General features: G+C 38.9%; 1 protein-coding gene across 2 annotated transcripts in view; it reads right to left on the reverse strand.

The window, feature by feature from the left end:
• LOC129728155 (ankyrin repeat domain-containing protein 12) overlaps positions 1 to 16,234 on the reverse strand; it is a 267,340-nt gene that overhangs the window by 163,293 nt on the left and 87,813 nt on the right. Inside the window, exon 1 of one of the 2 annotated variants that reach the window (XM_055686570.1) lies at positions 8,732 to 8,866. The exons of the other annotated variant lie outside the window; for it this stretch is intronic. The gene's annotated coding sequence lies outside the window, so the exon portion shown is untranslated. Of the gene's footprint in view, positions 1 to 8,731; positions 8,867 to 16,234 lie in introns of those variants that run through there. 2 annotated transcript variants of the gene reach the window in all.

Consider the following 16,234-nt stretch of genomic DNA (forward strand, 5'->3'; position numbering starts at 1 on the left):
CTCTACATACACAATCCCGAATTTCCAACTCAAACGTTAAATCCGTTAAATTTTTCATCAAAAAGCGTTGTTTTCTTTCAGTTATAGCTTCAAAAGTAGATATTATGTCTATAAATAAATTGAATTTCGAAGAAAATTAGTTGAGGATTCCAAAAAAATATCAATGTTGAGCGACAGTGGTGCCAGATGTATTGTTTTTGCATTTGAAAAATGAAATTGCATTTATCGGCAAATTGAACGATTTCATCGTGTTTCTGAGAAAATTTTACATAAAAAACACCTATCATCCCGAGTTGTTATGAGCGAAACCCGAGCTATAGCATTTCTTATTATTATTCTGCTAAAATCTCTGAAACTGGCTTGATAATGGACATTCTGAATAATAAAATTTGAAGTAAATTATTCAAGAAATCCAAAAAATTATAACAGTTTTGACCTACAGTGTTGGCGGATATGTTATTTTTACAATTAAAAAATTTAATTGCATTTTTCGGTCGGTAATTGTATTTCGAATTCAGATTCGACAACTACATCGTATTAATGAGAAAAACTTCCCCAAAAACACCTATTATGTAGAGGTATTTAAGAAGAACTCGAGCTACAGCGTTCTTAAGAAACTTTTAAATTTTCAATTTGAATTCGTTTATTTTAAGTTCCAATAAAAACAGTGACAGCTGCCGAGTGCATGAAGGAAAATATGTTCTTACATAGTCGGTTAAACAAGGCAGCATCGATCCCAGACATCCGATTCTGGTATCGACTCTATAATTCTGAAAACAGTTTCCAGTTCATCAGAGAACTTTATCTGCAAAGTGTTATCGAGGCAACGTACACAAAAGAGAAAACGAAATACTGAGAAACCATCACGCAAGTCTGGTTGCGCCAACAAATAAACATGCTTTGTTTGTTTTTATGTGAACTTCAATTATTAAAATTCGAATTAAAAATTTAAAACTTTCTTAGGAATGCTTTAGCTCAGGTTTCTCTCATAATTCCACTACGTAATAGATGTTTTTGTTTACTTTTGTTCGAGCGTCTTGATAAAATATTTTCACTACACCTTACACTTTTTATCCAACAACAACAATATCGCACGCTTAGCCTTGGGGCTAATAGCGGTCTCGATCAACTAGATTAGTTGAGAGAATTCGTTATCGATATTGTTTTCGGCACATTTTGCATGTGTAGGATAAGTACAACGATACACCGTGCCCCAGTGTTGAGCCGAGCGAATTTCCAGAAAAGTTCCTTGACTCGATCGGGATTCGAACCCGATATCACAACCGTGTGGGAGAGCTAGCCGACCGACATCGCTAACCACAGAGCCACGGGGACCACTCACACTTTTTATCCACTTTCACTATTTAATTCTATCACTTTTCACTTATCACTTGCATATACGTATTTCAATACTTACTTAGTGCCTTCGTCAGTGCTTATTTTGACAGTCCAAATAAGCACTGACGAAGGCACTAAGTAAGTGTTGAAATACGTATATGCAAGTGATAAGTGAAAAGTGATAGAATTAAATAGTGAAAGTGGATAAAAAGTGTAATGTGTAGATGTTTTTGGGCTAAATTTTCTCAGCAACACAATGCAATTGTCGAATTTGCGATCAAAATATATTTATAGCCGAAAAATGCAATTTAATTTTTCAACTGTAAAGATAGCATATTTGGCAAAACTACCGGTTAGAATTATTATTGTTTTGGATTCCTAGATTGATTCCCTTCAAATTTCACTATTCAGAATGCCCATAATCAAGCCAGTTCCAGATATATGACCAAAGGAAAAATGAGAAATGCTATAACTCGAGTTTTGTTCATAATACCTCGGGGTGATAAGTGTTTTCATGTAAAATTTTCTCAGGAACACGATGGAGTTGTTTAATTTGAAATCAAAATATACTCAGTTGCCGAAAAATGCAATTCCATTCTTCAAAAGCAAAAACAATACATGTTGTTAATGAGATGACTAAAAATCCTTCGAAGGGTGATAGAGGACCCTATTTGATGAAAAAAATCCTTCTACGCAAAAAAAATCAAAGCCTTGGTGCTACATTCCGATTCGGAACTTGACCTTCTGTTTGTTATACACAGACTTCGCAGCCAACTGTTTAATGTACAGGACAATTGCCGGGCTAGTGCTACGATCCTACTGACACTAACAGTCTCTCCCGAGCCGAGACTCGAACCTTCGACGACTGGCTTGTTAGGCCAGCATCGTACCTCGAGACCATCTGGGATATAACCATATTGGCTCTGGTTGAAGGCCATAACGACATTGCCACTGATTCTTGGAGGGTGTTAAAGCGCAAGCCCATCAAGAATCATGTGCAGCTTATCCTTTCAGTAGACGAAGCGTCAGCGAAAAAAATCGCTGATTGGAACTACAAACTGAATTATAAATTCGGAATTATATACCCGCGGAAAATCAGGGCTGGTCGAAATTTCAAAAGCGCCAGGCCTGAATCCACAAATAATGCTGTAATCGCCGAAAAAGTTCTGCCTTCACTACCGAGTGATAGCAAAAACCGGTGTAAACAGCCTGTTTAAGGGAGCACACCTGAGGGAGAGCAAAACAAGCACTGAATGGTACCCTTGAATAATCACCGTACGCAGGGGGAGCGAAAGAAGCCCCCGGAAGCAAAGCTGTACCGAGATGGACGGCAAGAACATTAAGTTCATCCAGGTGAACCTGCATCATGCAAAAGGGGCAAGCGGAATCCTTTGTCGCAGGTTCACCAAAGAGAACATCAACGTGGCTATTGTCCAAGAGCCATGGGTGAACAAAAATAAAGTCTTAGGACTTTCAACAAATAAGGGTAAGCTCCTTTATGATGATTCTGCGCATGCACCAAGAGCAGCGCTTTTGGTAAGTAGTAATACCAACTATACGCCAATTACAGAATTCATCGGACGGGATATAGTTGCTGTGCAAGTGGAACTGCCAACGACACGGGGAAAAGCAGAAATAATAGTGGCCTCCGCCTACTTCCCAGGGGAACTACAAGAAGCCCCTCCCAGGGAGGTACAGGAGCTTATAGCACACTGCAAGAGGCAAAATAAGCAGTTCATCGTTGGGTGTGATGCAAACGCCCATCACACAATATGGGGAAGCACAGATATAAACAAAAGAGGTGAGTGCCTTTTTGAATATATACTAACAAATAATATTGATATACGCAATCGAGGTAATAATCCAACTTTTGTAAATGCAATTCGACAAGAAGTGCTCGACCTAACCTTATCGAGCGCTAAACTATCGGAAAAAATCGTCAACTGGCATGTATCTGATGAGATTTCTCTATCGGATCACAAGCAAATTTTGTTTGACTATAACGCAGAGGACTTAGTAACGGAAGTTTATAGAAACCCTAGAAAAACCAACTGGGAGTTTTTTCATTCAAAAATAGTTCGTGATGAATCTACCTTTGAAGGGCAAATCCAGACAATAAAAGAACTGGAGGATTCATCACAAAAATTTACGAATAAAATCATAGCCCTTTATAACCAAAGCTGTCCAACCAAGACGCGAGTATCCAACAAAGACGCGCCTTGGTGGAACAAAAATCTAGAAAAACTGAGGAAGTTAACTAGAAGGTTGTTCAACAGAGCCAAGTTAACCTCAAATTGGGATGCTTATAGAGAGTCCCTTACGCAATACAATAAAGAAATTAGGAAATCACGCAGGAGGGGATGGAGATTAATGTGTGAACAAATTGAAAGCACCCCTGCAGCTGCAAGAGTACACAAAGCCCTTTCCAAAGATCACACGAATGGCTTGGGCAGAATAAAGAAGGACGACGGTACTTTTACTACCGATTCTCTTGAAACACTCAATGTTATGATGGAGAAACATTTCCCAGGATCACTATCCATTCTAGAAGAAGAAACGCAGGACTCAAATGCGCCATGTGCTGGTTCGACTATCGCTAGGACAAATGCGCATTGCATAGCCTGCGATATCTTCACAGAATCGAAAGTGGAATGGGCAATCAACTCATTCGAGCCCTATAAGTCCCCGGGATTGGATGGATTATTACCAATAATGCTTCAACGGTGTGGAAGGGTAATAATTCCATTCATAACCGAGATATTTAGGGCAAGCCTGACACTTAATTACATACCCACCAACTGGAGAAAAACGAGAGTGATCTTCATACCAAAGGCTGGGAAGCGCGACAAAACACTTCCAAAAGCCTTCAGACCAATTAGTCTAACCTCCATTATGTTAAAAATTATGGAAAAACTAATTGACTATCACATTAAATCAACGTACCTAAAAACCTCTCCGCTGAGTAGGTATCAGTTTGCATATCGAAGCAACATGTCAACAGTGGATGCAATACATATGCTAACGACAAAAATAGCGAAATCTATAGATACAAAAGAAATCGCACTCGCTGCGTTCTTAGACATAGAGGGAGCTTTTGATAATGTATCCCATCACTCAATGTTGAACGCAATGGGACACCATGGGTTTGATACATATACCTCAAAATGGATTGAAACCATGCTGAATAGTCATGAGATAACTGCAGTATTGGGTAATACTACCCTTACAAGGAACACAACTAAGGGATGCCCGCAAGGTGGAGTTCTATCGCCTTTGCTGTGGTCATTGGTTGTAGACCAGCTACTTAGAAACCTAACTGAGCTAGGTTTCGAAGTTGTCGGATTCGCCGATGATGTTGTGATTCTTGTGAGGGGAAAATTCGACAGTACAGTATCGGAGAGAATGCAGTTGGCTCTAAACTATACTTTAGAATGGTGCAGACAAGAGGGGCTGACCATTAACCCCTCTAAAACAACCATTATTCCCTTCACCCGGAAAAGAAGGTATAACTTGGAGAGCCTGAAGCTGGGAGAGACTACACTGCAGCTTTCCACTGAGACTAAACATCTTGGAGTAGTTTTAGATCAGAAACTCAGCTGGAATGCATATATTGAATATGTTTACCGATGACAGCTACGAGTGCCCTCTGGGCATGTAGCAAAGCTATTGGCAGAACATGGGGTCTAAGGCCAAGTATGATCTATTGGTTGTACCAGGCAATAATAAGACCAAGAATAACGTATGGCTCGCTAGTGTGGTGGCCTAAAACAAAAGAAAGGTCAACGCAGAACAAGCTTGGCAAGTTGCAAAGGCTAATTTGTAATGCAATTACAGGAGTAATGAAAAGTGCTCCGTCGAAAGCCTTAGATGCAATTCTGCATCTATTACCACTCCACCAGGTAGTACAACTAGAGGCGGAAAAAAGTGCATTGAGACTAACACGCCTTAAAAAAGTACCTGATGGAGATCAGACAGGCCAGCTGGCAATCCTCAAACATTTTCAGCTGAGCAAACATATACCAGGTATCGAAGATTGGATGAATACAGAAGCAAACTTCGAAATACCTCTCAAAATCATAGAGACCGAACGGGAAGTTTGGGAACAAGGTGGCCCAAACATCAGACAAGGCTCTGTCGTCTTTTACACAGATGGCTCAAAAATGAATGATTCAACCGGAGCAGGTATAAATGGTCCTGGGATAAGTATCTCGATACCAATGGGCCGTTGGCCTACAGTGTTCCAGGCCGAAATATTTGCAATTTATGAATGTGCACAAGTCTGTTTGGCTAGGAAATACAGGCATGCTAACATATGCATTTTTTTCTGATAGCCAAGCAGAACTTAAAGCACTAAAAGCCTTCACATGTACCTCTAAGCTAGTATGGGAGTGCATCCTTTCACTGAAACAACTGGCAGAAAGGAACCAAGTATGTTTATACTGGGTTCCTGGTCACTGCGAGTGGAAGGCAATGAAAAAGCCGATACGTTAGCTAGACAGGGGTCATGTACCGATTTCATTGGCCCAGAACCGTTCTGTGGGGTGTCATCAAGCGCATTGAAAGCAGAATTGAAAACCTGGGAACATAGGACAATACAAGAGAACTGGAGATGCTCAGTAGGGCTACGCCAGTCTAAACGCTTTATAAAACCAAGCGTCAAGAAAAGCCAGCAATTGCTTAGTTTAAATAAAAAGGGACTAAGGACAATTACCGGACTGTTTACAGGACACTGTCCAAGTAAGCATCACCTGAAACAAATTGGTCAGTCAGATGACGAAATTTGTCGTCTCTGCGGGTTCGAATGTGAAACCGCAGAACATTTGCTCTGCCACTGCAGTGCACTAATACAGCGCAGAATAAGAGCCTTTGGAAAAGGAACTTTGGAGCCTTTTGAGGTCTGGTCTGCGAATCCTAATGAGGTAATACATTTCATACGAAATACAGTGCCTAATTGGGAGAAAGGGTGCGATAGGACAACGACGATCACTTCCATCATTAGTGATATGTCTGCCACGACTAAAACTAAAGAAGAGGTATACCACAAAAGATCAAAATAATGGTCGCAGTGGTCCAAATCTTACAAAAAAAAAAGAGACCATCTGAGAGATGCCGATCCTTCTACGCATATGGCCAAAATTTCACTACTGCAGAGTTATTCATATTTTTCAGTTTTCGGTTATGTTTGCTTTATATGAGGTCTAGCACAAGAAGTATGATAGCCTGCTCAATTTTGTTGGTTTCTTTAGAAAGCTTAGAAAATTTTGTAATCTCAAAAACTTCAAAATACTCTACAAGTTGTTATTTGACACCAAGCACCTAACTCCTCTTGTTTAGCTGCTATTTCACTTTATAAACGAAAAGTTGCGCCTTCAATTAGTGTTGAATGATTTACTGTTCCAAAAAAAAAAATCTTTATATAACTGAATCATCAATTTCAAAAGAAATTCTAAAAAATACAGAATAACTTTTTCAAATAAAATATATCACTAAAATTGAACGTGGAGACGCTATTTATTTAGAGCACGTAATCAGCAAAATAAAACACTATGAGGTGGTCCAATCGGTTCTAAAGTTGGTAACTCAATACGAACAAATCCCCAAATTTTGAGCCTATCCTGAGAAGGAAAAGTTATTTTTTATCTTAAATTTTCTTCCGGTCTTTGGGTTGTTTAGTTCAACCCCAACACGTCATAAGACTCCCAGTTCCTGTAAGAACATAACCTCAAATGTTAAAGAAACATGTCTCGTATTTTTGACTATCATAAACGTTTTTTTTTTATAGTAGGTAATAATTTTGAGTCATGTGGTCCCCGTGGATCTGTGGTTAGCGACACCGATCGGCTAGCTCTCCCACACGGTTGTGTGTGGTTCGATTCCCGATCTGCTCGAGGATCTTTTCGAGCTGATAATTTTCTCGACTCACCACTGGGGCACGGTGTACCGTTATACTTATCCTGCAACATGCAAAAGGTGCCCGAAACAATATCGATAACGAATTCTTTTAACTAATTTAGTTGATCTCTACCGCCAAGCTAGCGTGTATTGTTGTTGTTGTAGGTAATTATTCTACTAGAAGTTGCATAAAACTTCTTACCAGTTGCAATGTACCGACGTCGACGCAAATATCAAAAGAAAAACAGTCTCATGTCAGGTTTGTCTAAAAATTGATTCTGTCATATTTTAGTTCCAAAGTTCATATGCAGGAGTCGCATAGTCTTCATTAGTTTTGCGTTGTATCGCCAATTGAACGAAAACCCCTGATCGACTGTTAGATAAATCGCGTAAGAAGCAGGGCCATGAATTTGTTTTTTGTCCATGAAATAATTATTTATGAACAGCTTTTGTCAGAGTATTTACTTCGCGGAAAAGGTTAAAAAACGAAATCAAAATAAGTATGCAAATATTTATTTGTTTTGTTCATCGCTCATTCATTCGTTATTTCATCTTAATCACTATTACAATGAAATACGATGACAAATTGAATTAAATTGAATTCCCCATTACAATGCGTTTACTGTAATGCACATAATTCCTAATAAAAACAAAACATAAAACAACTACGTATACAGATAACAAATCTAACTATAGCACTAATACCTAAATGTGCAATTGATTGATGCTAGCCACAGCTAATAATGGCCCATTCAATTTGTAGGTTTTCGCTACCGTACTCGTACAGCTTTCCCCATAAAAAAACACAAAAAGTAGGTAAAAAACTCGAACAAGTTTTCCACATCGGTCTGCCGTTCGCACAGGTGGGGTTGGAGCGTCTACCCTGGGTGTAGAACTGACCGAGCTTTGCAGGATCGAACTGGACTCGACCAACCGCAGTCCCATTCCCACAGAACCCAGCCACTCGTGGAAAGCGACGCAGTTTCCATAGATTCCAACTCGACCACAACAATTCCAGCCTTCATTCGATTCATCTAATCCGGATCGGAGCCAAGGCCTGGCAGTCGGCGCCCCCATCAGGCGAACACAGTGATCGATTATTTGCACTGGAAGTGGTAATAATCCCACCAAGGACGTCTGTCTGGGTTTTATATTTTTAAATTAAAATTATAAAAGAATTACCATCTAAATTCTGCCACATGTTGTTCCTATAAAATTTACATTTCCACAAAACTAACACCAAAATTAATACACTGTGCAAAGCTGTGATGAGCGGGGTGAATAACGATTTTCACCAACACCCATACAAAGCAGGAAAACGAATGAGGACAGAGAACGAATGAATTAACCAGTTCAATACCACAGCACCATCGTTGGTTGCTTGCGATAAATTTCACGCAAGGGGGCTGAATTGGGTCAAAATCAGCTGCGAGGAATAAAAATCGCGGAACGCTTCACTAGGAATCCTCACGGTCGTTTAAAAACATTTCACTGCACTCACAAGAGCCTGTCGCGTATTATTCCTTAACTGGTTGTAACCTGGTTAAGCCTGAAGCACTTACTGAATGAAATTTCTAAATCAGAATTTCTTTGACTTTCATTTTTACTAGGCAGAAATCACCACACGCCCACGACCGGAAATAGTTCGCCGTCGGTTTTCATACGACCCTCACTGGCATCCAATGGCACTTGGTGGGACCCCAAATCGAGGACAGAGCACACCATAAACAGAACACCAACCACTTCGAGGCTCACGAGCTCTGCCAACCCGAGCCTGACGGCGAAACGGAACAAAAGCACCCGTCGCGGTTCGAAGTGAACGTTTGACTGACACAGTTCCGCCGAACACTCCGAGTAGTGACCTGGGCGGGCAGACCTTTCGCTGTGTACTACTAGCCGCCTACAGGAAAGGAACCTCCGCACCGAGTACCCCAGAGCCCGAGCCTTACAAGGATACTTCAATTCTGCGTTGTCGACTGTTGTTCTCCGGTATACCGATTTTATTCATTTTGAGAACGAAGTGGCAACATCACGAAAGGGAAATTCCACAACACTCCGTTCGTAACTCGAATCCATCCAAAGCACCCGTCGAAGTCCCCTTCTCCCCTGATTTGAAGTGTTTTCCCGTGGCAGAGGTGTAACTGCGAGAGAAAATTCCTCTCCGGGGTTAGAGAGGAAGAATTCTACGTAAAGAAACTAACGTTACAGTGAGGTTATTCTAGCATAACTGCGTTACGATACTGGGAAGGCACGAAGTGGTAGCAATGATGCTTTGCTGGGCGAAATTCCAACCTAATCGAGGTGACCTGATATTACTGGACACTGAATTCGTGACTCAACTGAGTCTGTGCTGGCAAAATGACCTTGATAGAATGGAATTTTCTCGTTAAATCTTTCGCTTTAGCTCAATGATAATCATCGATTTTGATTTATAGGCAATAAAACCTTCTGTGTATGGCTAGTGGTGTATTTTTATTGTTTCAGTGTAGAGTATTTTCGTCACTGTGACCAATTTCTAGATATTTTGTGACATGTGACTGGTGTAATCCTGTGCGTATATTGCTTTCACTCTAGGCTGTCTCTAGGCTTTCCGTACGGGACAGGTTTTTATTGTCATAGTTTGTCGTCGGTGAACTGGTTTCACAAGAACATGACTTCAATATTATATATCTCACTGTAGCCGATAAATTCGGCAACTATTTTTACATTCAACATACAAAATTGAAAACATATTTTCATTGGTCATAGAATATGATATTCGTGTATATTACCTGTGACGTTTATGGACTAAAACATTTGAAAACTTCAATTACGTCCAGAGAGACAAAAATGTCTTATTGATAAAATTGTCCAAAATTTGACAATATATCAAAAGTGCTCAAAATACAAATGATGTGAAAAAATAAATTATATGACTAAATGTCAAATTTGTTGAAAATTTGCAATATGAAAAAACATCCTAAAAGTCATTAATATCAATAATATTGTAAAAGAAATAAAACAGATCATAATTGCGAGCGTCGGTAATATACAGTCGGTAAAATATATCAAAAATATCAAACTTACTCTTTTTTTATACTTTTGTATATATAAACTATTGACATATGACTCTAAAATGTGTCAAAAATGTTATCATGCCATAAATGTCAAAAATGCTAATTCATTGTCAAAATGGTTGAAGTTGGCTAAATTGTCATTTTTTTTTACTTTCCAGTGCCCAAGCTCGCCTTGAGACTATGTATCGAAAGGTGAAAATAAGGGAACTCAATTATCTCCGAGACAACCTAATCGATTTGAACAAATATAGTATCAGAAGAATGTGCTGCCTCTCAAAACCTAGACTTATGAAATTCATGATGTTTACAGTTGTGGATCAAACAACTTATCCCCAAACGACAGAGCTTTGTGGTATTGTTACGAACAAGTAATTATCATCACCTTACAACCAGCGATTAAATCAATGCATTACTGTTGAAAAAGATTTTTATCTTTTCAGTTTCTGAATGGCGCTCGGGGAATTAGAATGTATTAATCAATGAAACTTTCATTTTTCCCCTTTCAAATCAGCTTATAATTGCCGTGGAGATAAAATATTCAATGAAGGCCGATCCTATCGGTGTTGCCACGTGGAAAATAATAGGCCGAACGAATGGATCCTCTGATTCGAATAATTTAGCTTATTGAATAAAAATCTACTTCAAACACAATGGTACAGGACTGACGTGCCCAATCTGTCGAAATGTATTGTCTGGTTTTTCAGTTAAAAGATATATCTTTTTCATAATAAAATCTGCGAGAATAATGCCACACATCAATTAAATATAAATTTATCGAACGTATTGAAATTGCGAAGCAATGAAGTGATATTTTCCGAACTCTCCGATTCGCCCAGCATAGGAGAATTAGGGTTTCGAGCTTTTTCAGAGGGGGCGTCAAACAATGATTCGTCCAGATGTGCCCTTTTTACGAACCAGACCTAGACCTGCCTAGACGGCACGTTTGGCAAACAATATTTCGCTTCAAGTGGTTGTGCGCCCTCACACTGATAGCCACTGGCGTCAGTTCTGTCCTCGTGTTTTGACAAAAGGGAGGATGGGGCTTAGGTTTCTGGAGAAGAATAAAAAAAAAACATTTTGCATACACACGCAGTAAGACGCCGCAAGAAAGAGCTGCAAAGAATGGAGACCATTCAACAGCGAATGCTAATGCCGATATCCAGCGAGCGATAACAATTTGTTCTTCCATGTTGATTTCCTATGATTGGACCGAAGACGGTCGGGGAGTAGTGCCTGCCCTGGGGCCGGTGTGGTGAACGGAAGCGAAGAGAATTATATTAAAAAAGTAGAGTTTTTCCCAGGGGTGAAAATCAAACGAATGTCTAGTTGTTGAAAAGGATGCTTTCGGTTTGTAAAATGGCAATATTTGGGATGGGCGGTCTGGTGCTTCTGGCGTACCCATCCGTAGAGGCAGTCAGCGTGGTTTCTGTACGAGTGCCTGTGTATTACATTGGTATTTCAGTTTATGAAAATGTGCTTTGCATTAGTGATGCTATTTGTGTGTGCTATTTTTTTTTCTGGGAGTGAAATGTTCGGTTGGTGAACTTTGAAATCAACGAAGCTGAATAGAGCAGAATTTCAAATGCTCATTAAGGTGTTAAATGCTGTTGAATGGTATATTTTCCGCGATTTTTTTTCTGTGTTAGATTCAAACACAACTGGAATGGACATTTAGCTTTGCAGAAAAAAACTTGTCTGAAAACGTAGAAATAAAAACCGTGTTCGAATGATTTGAATTGAAAAATATAACTAATTATGTAGTTTGTGAAATAAATGATGACACAAGCACGAAACCATTAAAATCCACGTTCGGAAAGAACATCGGCAGTGGTATCATCTTTCCTACAAAGAGAACATAAATCCTTCACAATATCTCTTCGAGACAAACGTTCAACAGCTTAACAATAAAGCAGAACACTAGAGACCAGGATTTATTCTATTCACGCAAAGCCCAAATGCCAACGTAACCAATGTCACAAGTTGATCTTTCTGTTCTCAGAGTGGCTAGCGCTACGATCCAACGCACGCACGCTTCCCTACAAATACTTTTGTAGATTCAAGGTTTGTAAAGCTGTGTTAAACAGGTTTCAGCTGAACTACAGCCTAATAGGCTGTTCGTTGTGTTCGTATTAACAAATGCTGCGTTGGGAATGTTTCATTATTGAGTCATAAAGTCTACTATTATTTGTTCGGATCAAGGATCTCTTCATTGAAAAGCCAATATGAATTTAGATTTGCACAATTCGAAACTGTTCAACATGGCAACTGATGCAAATTTCTCAACAGCCCAGTTTGCAAACAAAAATTACAAATAAAAGCTTTTATAATAATTAAGCGCTTTTTGGTTGGCGATCTTTTAAAAATACGATTTATTTATATGAATCGCGGAGTTGATTAACTCATTGAAAATATTGATCGCAGGTTGCATATTTATTATTGTGCCTTAGAGGTGGGTATTTACTAATTGTGGTTAGTTCAAAAATTGCGTTGATTTTTGCTACTGATAGTAAACTCACGTGTGTCGTATAGTACTGAGGTGAGAAAAAATCATTTTCCGCTCCAATTAAAATCTAGTGATCGTCCCGAAAAAGACCAACGAGTTAATTTTCCATAACACTTGGAATAAATCGAATAATACCTTTTTCTCTGTTTTATTACAAGGTATAACAGCTTGGATATTCGGAAGAACATTGCCCCGGGGTAATTAGTGACGCTGGATAGAATCTCGTTCCGTTTCACGATACTGCACAGTTGTCACTTGTAGCATGATTCCCGTTCTATTATCTCTAGTAGCGTTCCCCGTCAATTCCAACACTTCCGCAACAAGGTACATTGCAGCCGTCAAATCAGTAGATACTCTTGTACCAACCGACATAATCCACAGGTACTGACCGTGGCATTACCAGCCTTTGGACTATACGTCTTCTACTACCCACGTGGTAGAAACGTAATTACGAGAAACACAAAGCAAAAATGTGGACTGGAACTGATTTTGGAATATAGACCGAAGCACGCGAAAGTCAGTGCCACTGAGTCGGTGGACGATTGATTGATGATGTGCTGTAATAAACCTGATTTCTATTGTCTCAAATGCTTATGGAGGGGACAAACGCGACAAGTGGGCGAGACCACGTACACAGTATTATGAGAGAAAGTAAAAAAAAAGGATTGACTGCGCTGCGTTGCTTTTGGGGGTATTGAGACGAACGTTGCGTGCGAAGTGCATTAGTCATTAAAACGGCATCGAGGACACAGGCAAGCCACGGACGTGCTATTGCTTTTACCGGGAAAGCTAGTCTAGTACACTGGGTCCGAAGCTGAAGCTACTAGATCGAAGTGAATAGTTTTGATCTTTTGCCATGTACAAATTATAATTGACCTTGACTGCCCATAAAAGCATAAGAGTACCATATAACTTTTTGGCAAATTTGAGTTTATGCTGTCAATGTATCTTATTTTGTTCATATTTTCGTATACCTTGATGAAATGTGAAAGTTTGTTCTGAAAAATACTGGAAAAATACCAAACATTGCATAATTGCGGGTACGCGATTGGTATAATTATAATAAAATTGGCTACGAATTTTAGACTTTTCACTAGAAAAAAATATTTCGAGAATCGTTTCCATAAACTAGAGAGTAAGACGCATTCTGCGTCATGTGTCAAAAAAACTGAATTTTACCCTCAAAATAATTTTCACGTTATGATTACCGGAAAAGTTCTGTGAATATTTTCCACTGTCATTTTCACGTAGATTTTACGTGATTGTCATTTGAGTTCATCATGATCTAGTGAGATGATTTATCCTGTGAATATTATTCAGTAGACATATGCGTTTCATGTGATTTTCACGTAGAATTTAACTACCGGTAAAGTGAAAAGCATTTAATTAACGGATAGCTACTACGTTTTATAAAACGTAGAAGTTTCGATTGTGGTTTCCCAAATTCTTAAGAGAGAAATTAGATTACAGAATTTTTTGAAATATGTTGCTAGATAAATCGCACGGGGATGCAAAATTTCCAATTCGAAAATGGGTTGAACGACATAAAAACTGGCAAATATTAAGACATCCACCGTCGATAATTACTGTTAGCTGCTACTGTTTATGTTCAGGTAACTCCTGGATCTTTGAACTGAATCTGTGCAAAATCTGTAAGCTAAAGATTCCATGTCGAATTATGGGTTTTCTAAATCTCACTCATTGGCAAGCCATCGGTGAAATCAATTTTATGTTCAGAGACCGAATTACACAACAGCTTCGCCATTTTGATTCTTGTATATTTTCGCACGGAGAGTTCATTCTGTTTGACGTTGCCAAGTTCACGTAGATACTACGTAATAAAACATAGTATGCATGTGATTTTCACGTAGATGTTATGTTTGTCACATAAATCATGAAAACTGACAGAAAATGAATAAGTACAGGAAATTTCACGTAACAATAACGTGAAAAATATTTTGAGTGTATGTTTTAGTTTCCTTATGAGAATTCAATAACAAGTGACCAAGTCAACATTGACCGGGTTTGCACATGCATTTTGCACCAATTTATTTGTGTCTTGTTCACTAACAAGACATTATTTGTTCAACGAATGTTATACTTGAAAATTACCGAGTAAATAATAACTTGGAAGTAACGATTACAAGATATTTTTTGTTAATTTTTTACAATTACTATCATAGAAAGTTTTGGTAGTTTTCCTACAAAATAATAGTCCATTCTGACAGTTGTTGAATGACCTCGTTTTTTATTGGTAAAATCATCTGACACATTAGTGATCCTAATGATAAAATATCTTAAGGCTAATACAAATATTAACAAACAAAGCACTTAAGCAGGTATTAGACGACGCAAATATTTGCTATTTTTGGTACGATTTTTATTTGCACAAAATAAAATCTGTATTGAAAAATAGCAAATATTTGCTTCGTCTAATACCTGCTTTAGGATTGTCGTCGATGGAGGAGTCGCCTGAACATTGTCATCGACATGTTGAGGTCAAATACTACGTCGTTGAAGCTGGCTGACATAGAGTGTATGGGGTCGTGTTGCCCATATAATGCATTGCGATGTGGCAGAGAGAAAAAGTTCCTTTGACTTAGTGGCCTTTCCGGAGCATACACATTTAGCTGCTGCAAAATTCTCGGGGCATCAGTTTCACCAGTTAAAATTTTGAAAATAAATACAGTCTGTGCTTCGAACCGTCTATGCTGCAGTGTTTCCATACCTGAAAGTTGGCAGCGATCAGCATACGCCGGTAACTGTTGCGGATCTCGCCACGGGAGGAAATGTAAGGCATAGCGTACAAATTTTCGCTGCACGGATTCTATTCTTGCAATCCAGTTTGCGTTGTAAGGACACCACACTATCGTAGTCTCGCAGACTGACGTAAGCGCCATTTTTTCAAATATGGGGTTCTTATGCCAATTTGTTCGTTATTCGAATACCCATCTTTTGGTATCTTTCTTTTAGTTGTTACTTATTCGTACGTTGCATAAAATCAAGGAAACAAAATGACGTATGCAGCATTTTAATACAAAAGTGACAAGTAACCCGTTCGTTTTTGGGCCGTATTGAAAAACTGATCAAATGGATGTACGTCATAATGTTATATCACGGCAGCACACTACACAATTAGTTTCCAGAACTGATCGTATCAGAGAGTAGCACAACGAACGAAGACACAGTGCGTCACGAATTTCCGATGCTATCTTGAAGATAAATCCAAGTTGCCGATTTGCCTTCAATTTAATTTCATTATAGTGCGGTTTAAACAATAGCGCTGCATCCAGTTTAACACCCAAATCTCGAACCAGAGTAACTCTAGTCAAAGTTTGACCAGACATGCTATATCTGTACAGTATCGGGTCATTTTTTCTATTGAATGAGATCACACAGCATTTCTGGATACTAACTGTTAGTAAGTTTCAGTGCACCAGTCGTG

This window comes from Wyeomyia smithii, chromosome 1 (genome assembly GCF_029784165.1).
Source record: "Wyeomyia smithii strain HCP4-BCI-WySm-NY-G18 chromosome 1, ASM2978416v1, whole genome shotgun sequence".
Lineage (NCBI taxonomy): Eukaryota > Metazoa > Arthropoda > Insecta > Diptera > Culicidae > Wyeomyia > Wyeomyia smithii.